Source organism: Gobio gobio (assembly GCF_949357685.1).
Source record: "Gobio gobio genome assembly, chromosome: 5".
Lineage (NCBI taxonomy): Eukaryota > Metazoa > Chordata > Actinopteri > Cypriniformes > Gobionidae > Gobio > Gobio gobio.
In genome coordinates, this window is record NC_137101.1 from 20920971 (window position 1) to 20928616 (window position 7646).

A 7646-nucleotide genomic window follows, 5' to 3' on the forward strand; every position below is an offset into this window, starting at 1 on the left:
AAGCAAGAAGCTATGATGGAAATACTGTATTGAGTCACAGTTCTAATAGAGGGTTAAAGGCTAGCGGTTAAAGAATTGTATTACTTGTTTGAAATCTTGTGTTAAATATTAGCAGCTATGAATACATGCATACTCTGCTTTTAATTGTATGCTTGTGGGTGAGCTGAAAGCGTAAAGAGGTCCTGCATGCATGATCTCATTAGTGATCTCATTGCTGATCAATGTGGGAACGCAGCATGGAGCACCTGCAGCTTCAATTGTTCAGTTGTATAAATCTATGAATCTCAGAAAGAAAATATATAAATAAATACATACTGGAAACCCCAGAAAAAGGCTGAGACATATGAGAGAGGAATGAAAGTGAGAGAGGGTTCGGGGTTTGATTAGACGCTCATTTCAACATGTTCATGGGGATATTCAGTATTCAGCTGGATGAGTAAAACTGAAACATCTGAGTTCTTTTTGCAACAAATAAACATCAAAGGTTTAGCAGATCTTGCCAATCTGATTATTTAAGCGGAAGATATGGGGAACTGCCAGAGGGACCACAAAAGGAACATTTAATCATTTATGAATGTCATTGCTTTAGAATCAGATAAAAAGTATATCAAATGACGTAATTTCATTAATAAAAATGGTAGCATATTCACACAAAACAATATATACATGTGATGAGCAATGCCTGTGGTTATTCTGCTACACGTGTGTGTCCACAAACATCCGCTTGAGACCATTTGGATAAATGGCATATAGCCAAAATATGTCTAGAGAAATTAAATTTAGTATTGAGCAAATGTTTAGCTTCATTTGTTTGCAGAAACACTTTGATAGTTTGCTAATGTTCATACATCCAGTGTGACTTAAATGTCCTCTTACTTTTTCGGTTACTGAATATTCATATAAGCAAAAGTTACTTAAAGTTCTTTCAGAGAGCTTTAAAATATAATGGTGTTACATAATGGGGGGAAATAGCCATGTATTTTTTGCATATTCTCTCCTTTCCCTTTACCACAATTCTGCAAAAGCTTTAAACCACAGTTCTCTCCAAATCTATAAAATTGGTTTTATAGTTTCTTTTGCCCTATCTTTTGAAAGCTCTGTGGTTTTTCCATTTAAAAGCGAAATATTGGCACAAATAAGTCGACTGAATTTAACTGTGAGCAGTTGTAACATTGCTGTGAACAACTCTTAAAAGCCAACCGTTGCCACTTGAAAAAGTGCTGACAAAGTTTTACAAACTCAATACACTTTATTTATTTATTTATTTTTATTAATAATTAAGTTGAGTTCCGCCTACAAAATGTATTAATCTAGAATATCAGTCACTATCATTTATAAACTGATATGTGGAATGTGAGAGTTCCCAAGGAGATGCAAGCTGGACTTATCGGGCAGCGTGTTTATGATAAAGAACCTCCCTCAGCATCTGGTTTCATTTGACCTACACATTTGACCATAAAGTAGATAACCCATTGCTGTATACATATTGGGGTTTTCTTTGTTACTGCTCTCTGTCTTTCTGTCTTTCTTTTTGTCGATCACTCAACTTGATAGTAAACAGTTCTCCAGCACAGTTATCTCTGCAAGCAATTATTTTACTAAGATGATTAATTATTTACAACTGAAAGGTTTATAAACATTAACATTGGTTTTCTGAGATTAATGAATGATTTCAGAAGTTGTAAACAGTTCAAAATTTGGGGAGAGAGGCAACAAGTGATACCAGTTTATTTGTAAAAATTGGAAGCATTTGTGAGATCAAAACTTATTAGAGTCTCGCATCCCTTGAAATACCGGCTGCTGAAACCCTATATCAAAGATTGTCAAACAAAACAGTGCTATACAACCCGCACTGTGAACCCTAAGCTTCATAAAGGTGATGGGTTAGGTGCTCTTTTTTTTAAATAAATAAGCTACAAATGCACTTGTTTACAATGCTTTAGAAGATGCACTCACATGGTTACATTCAATTTTATTTTGCATAACATGAATAAGTCAACACTAAAAATGTTTCCAGTGTAGAGAACAAAATCAACCCACTTTGTGACAGTGTATGTATTGCCTATGAAAACAGCAACGCGAAGTCATAATACAGAGCACTTGCAAAACTCAGTCAAAACATGCCAAAAGGGCAAAGAGAGCAATGTCCTTGCTTCGGCTCCAAACAGTTAGTCAAACCAAAGATAAACGGCCTTGTTGTCCTACCCATCTCTCTCTCATTGCGACTTCCTCTTTTGCTCCCCCTTCTCTCATCACAGTGCCAATTCCTGCAGGACGCCTTCTCGCCTGAGCCTCGTTTCTCTCATCCCCTTGCGTCTCTTGTCTCATCTCTGGCTCATTTTACAAGCAATGATTCTGGAATTGCAACACCTTGTCAAAAAACGTATTCATAGCAGTTTTCTCGGCTGTTTGTTTTGAGATATCTGTATTCTTATTGCGGAGTGTTGAACATTCAAATTTCTCAACTTGTTTCTTGGAAGAAAGGGTCAAAGATTATCCTCGCTTGTGCTGGGAGGTGTCAAATGTGTCCCTTTGACAACAGAGCTCCCAAGCATTCTTTTCCTTTTGTTCCACACAACAAGATAAATGCAGCTCTCGCAAATCCAGTTTTACTCCTAAAGTGTATTAGCAGGGTGTACATAGTTTTATGACTTATACCATGAGCTATCACCCTGCAGTTCTTGAGTGGTTTCCCACTAAATAGAAAAAGGGTGCAACCTGGTTAGTTCCTTGGAGAACAACTGGGTTTTCTGCTGTCATTACAGTCGCTGGACTGGATGTGGTTGACGGTTCGAATTTTTCCTTTGCAGATAAGAGTAATTTCACCGTAGACTCAATCCTCAGCAACAACGGTGTAATCTTGATTTAGCACCAGTTATCCACACATTAAAGTTTTTCAAACAATTATATAGTATCAAAAATCGATTTGGCATTTTGTTCGGTATGCAGCACTGATCGTATCTGAGAGAGGTTTAGACAGAGTGTGGGAATAATGTGAAACATGGCAGTACGGTTTGGCTTGTTTCCAATGTTTCCTTGTGTTCTGTGTCTGTTGGTGGCTTAACAAGAGACGAGGAGAAGTAAATGAGCCAGAAGCTGTTATAAAGAAGCATATATGTATATATATATATATATGGATAGATGCAACTTTTACATTAATCTGACAGACAAAATGTCTATATCAGATGTCTGTTTGGCAGAACTCTATCAACTCTGGATATCTAGACTGAATAAGATTTATACAGCATTGCAGCTGTTAATCTCTTAACATTGCTTCCTCCTGAGCCTCCTTTGCACCGCCATGCAAGGATTGGCTCTTCCTTTTTGATAGGGCTTGTGCACCTACAGGACTTCAGCCAGCAAACCAGATGGTGCACCCTCAGCCTTTGCTGCTCTCCTTGGATGACTGTTTCTGCAATTCTGGGGTAAGAGTGGGAAACTCCACTCTCTGAACCTCTTCCCACAGATGTCTGACCTTTGGGTCGACATTGGAGATTATGAGTGGACAGAAAACCTTATGCAAACAGCTGCACAAATGATTTCACCTGACAAAGCATACTGACTTTTTCCGAATTATTGACCTGGAAAACATATCAAGGGATGTTCTACATCACAGATGTGCAGAACCAGCTTGCTTGACACTGAGACACATTAATGGAATGACACATAAATTTTTTTTTACTAGGAATGGGTTTTATTTTCATGCTTAATTGGGCTTTAAAAACAGCATCTTGGAGTTTTTGCCCTTATTTGGGGTGAAAAAAGGCTGTTTTAATATGGCTGTGTTGGTTAACTCCGTCCTGGTTCGTCCTTCGGATACACTTTAGACATCATATTCCCAAACACAGTGCCTTTTCCCCCCAGTGTGGCACCAGAAACCCTAAACAAAAGACCATTCAGGATTCTTGATGGTAGATATAGACAGACATGAGACTACCTTTTCCCTTCTGGTTGTTTTTCTACAAAGTTTTACACACTTTTTGAGTCATATATTATCTGACATTGTCTCAACACGTCTCCTGTGTTTACCGGGTGTCAGCTTTCAGATCGTACAGAATGTCCCTCCTGGCTCCATGTCTCTCCAGAGTTATAATTTTGGTTAAAGGATAATCACAGAGTATTCTTCAAGTTGCGCAAAGCTTTCATGAACATTTTTCCATCCAGTTCAGTCGCTCACAAAACCTTAAAAGCAGAATTTTGTGCTTCAAGAAATGTAGTTGTGGTATTCAAATTTGAGTCTTCAGAGATTCACACGCATAATTTGAGGACAAAATCTTAAGGTTGTCTTGTGGAATATCTGAATATTCAGATGGGTGGCATTTATAAACGTTTGCACAGTTGTGAACTAAATTATAAACCAAAGCTGCCACCACATCTGAGACGACTCCCAAAGCAATATGTTTGTCTGCAGGGATTCAGTATAGATTTTACAGATGTCTATTTGATGCAATATTCTCATTTTCTTACGCTAGAAGGAAAAATCCAACAGGAAGTGACTGCTTTAGATGACTGCGGCTGGGATGGGAGCTTCTCCTCTGTGGAATAGCAGCACTGTGGTTTGAGGCCTTTCTCTCTGTATATCTATGTCGATTTCAGGCTGCTGTTTTTTTTTCTTTTCCCTGAAGGGTTCCGGTCTATGGTCTCTGGCAAACAGACACTGGTAATTACTTCCATCTTCCGCCACAGAGGCAATGTCCAGTGCAGAGCAAATATCCTATACATCCACCCACTCGCACTAAACTTCTCTGCCTCTATGGATAATTTGTTCTTCAAAGTCATGTTTTTGTATTCTAATCTCTCATTTAACCTTCTGTCTCCCTGGTGGCTTCTCACAGACAGAGAAACCTTTTTTACTCCATATTGTCCAATTCCCAAAACATTTTATACATATGTTTTAGCCTTGCAGCATGAGAAATAAAAATCAATGTCTACATTTAAATTAATCTTGACTGACCTGCCTGTAGTATGCAATCATTAATAAGCTCTTTTGACAGGCTCATGATTACATAATGTCATGGGCATTAAAGTGATAATGGCCTAGTTGGAAGCATAGCAATGAACAAAAGGCTTCTGGGTACAAAAATGGAGATCTATCGCCCCCTCCTGGAAGGGTTCAGCAGGAACCAGAATATGAATTCAAGGGATTGGCAGACAGATATGCTAACTTCTTAGTCTTCAAACTAAGAATTATTTGTAATTTTTCTTTTGTAACATGAAGTGAAGATTAAACCTTGTCACCAATACTAATCAAATTAACAGACATTGTTGCAAGTCATTCCTGTTATGCAGAACCTTTTGTAACAAGCTTTTAAAATAATTTCTATAAACCAATACTGGTCAAGCTCAGGCAGCTCTTTGAAACTTGACTAGCACAAAAAGAGGAATATTTTTATGAGGATGTCATTAAGAAACTAGCTTGTCATAAGGAATATTAACCACTAGAATACATTTTATAAAGCTATAAAAAAATAAAAAAAAAATAAAAAATCCTTAAACACAACCCATAATCAATTAGATAGGGGAAACAATTTAGATGGGATTTATATTGGCCATATTCCAGAATGACAATGTCAAGATTCATCAGGCTCAAAGTGTGTCAGAATGGGCAGGAAGGAGCATGAAGAATCATTCACACATGAATTGGCACCTTCGAGTCCATTGAAAGTCTTTGGGATGTGCTGGAGGAGACTTCAGAGTGGTTGACCCTTGCATTGCGAATACAAGATATTGACCAAAAATTGATGCACCTCTTGATGGAAAAAACAAAAATTACATTTTTCATTAAGAGGTGCATTATTTTTGGGCATGATCTTGTATTGGCAATAGCCATGAGATGTCTTCCTACACTCTTTATAAAAAAAACAAAGCGCTATATAGGACCAAATCTTGGTGCTTCAGTGGTTCTTCACCAGTTCTTTGGGATGACTGAGGTGCTATATAGCACCGCTACCATATACCTGTTAAGATATGGTGCTATATAGCACCAAAAGTGGTTCCCCTATGATTACGAGCCAAGAACCACTTTAGTGCCATATAGCACCTTTTTTTTAGAGTGTACATGGTTGTTTAATAAATGAAAAGCTACACACTCCAATTAGGGTTAGAATAACTGTTGCCAAACATATAAAATGCTAGAAACATAATCACTGCAATGATGATGATCCAGTCACAGACTCTCAAGCACTTACCTGTTCCAAACAGCTTTTTTTTGTTGAGCCAGACAGCGTATTAAGCACTACATAGTAGGAATGACCTACAGACAGTTGAGGCCATTTGTGGGTTATGCCAAAAGAAGAATTAAAGGCCAATTGAAACAAATTTTCGTTTTACCCATTTGACTATCAAATTCAAAAGTACAGCATGTGTCAGTACAGATAAAATGTTTATTTTTATTAAAACATTATTAAAACATAAAACACAAATTACAAGACAAAAACTTAAATCTGTTAAACGTTATTTGGACTGTCCTGAACAGGTCTCGTACGGTCCTTGTGCTGAATAAGAGGTTTGTATCTTCTTACTGGATGGGCTTTAAATGTTGATCTCTGGAAAAGTCAACATTATTGATTTACACAAATTAGATAAGTTAAAGCATCTTCAGAGTAACAGATTTTTCAGAGGACAACACTCACCCATAGCTGTTCTTGCATCTGGCGCATCTCTTGCAGTCTCCTCTCACGCTCGACTTTCCGTGCAGCATCACGCTCATCAAAAGAGAACGGCTGAAAAGAAGTCAAGCTCCTCCTTTAAAAAGACAAATTATAAAATTATTATAAAGCATAACCAAAACATTGAACATGATTTTCACCTTTGTACCTTTCAAAGATGATTTCTTCAAAACTGTTTGAATGCGCAGATGAAGATGCTTCAGAAGAGCTACCATCTGCAAAGACTGGACAAATCACAAATGAATCAGGTAAGGCCCGGTCACAAATGGTGCACAATGTGCATTTGCACTCTTGTAAGTGCACCAGGCCAGTGCAGTCAGGATGCTCAAACTGAGGTGAACACTGCACTACATGCTACTGTATTTAGCTGATATTATGCACTATTAAACATTTCAAACAGGGTTACCCAACCTTGCCCTTGCAGTCCAATCAAATGAAAAATAAATGCACTTATGTTTTATGATTTTATTGTACAAGTGTACGGTATTGAGGGAAGTTGTATTTTGTGTAGCCTGTACTACACATTTAGGAAACTGTAGGTTATTTAGGTAGCCCATGTAATGCTGATTTTATTTTTTGCATAGTATGCATACTATACACTGCAAATATACTTAGTGGGCAAGTACACCATTTTGAGCCAAATAGTGCACACTTTAAGGGCTTCAATGAGTTATCGCTTCATATTAAACTTGGAAAGATTTTAAGTTATTGCTATATTTTTAAATCCCTTTACTCCACTTTATTTTATACAGTATAGAAAAGCACCCTTATTCCTTACCAGTTTCACAGCTGTCGTTTTTTTGCAGAGGGGAGATGACGGCCAAAACGTACCGGCGCTTAGGCGAAAACGACAACGGCTCTCTACGTTTAAATACACCCATGTACCTCTTATCCGTTTTCGTATCTGCAAAAAAAAAAAAAAAAAAAAAAAAAAAAAAAAAAGTTAAGAAACTGCTCAAATGTTCTCATGCGCTCTAT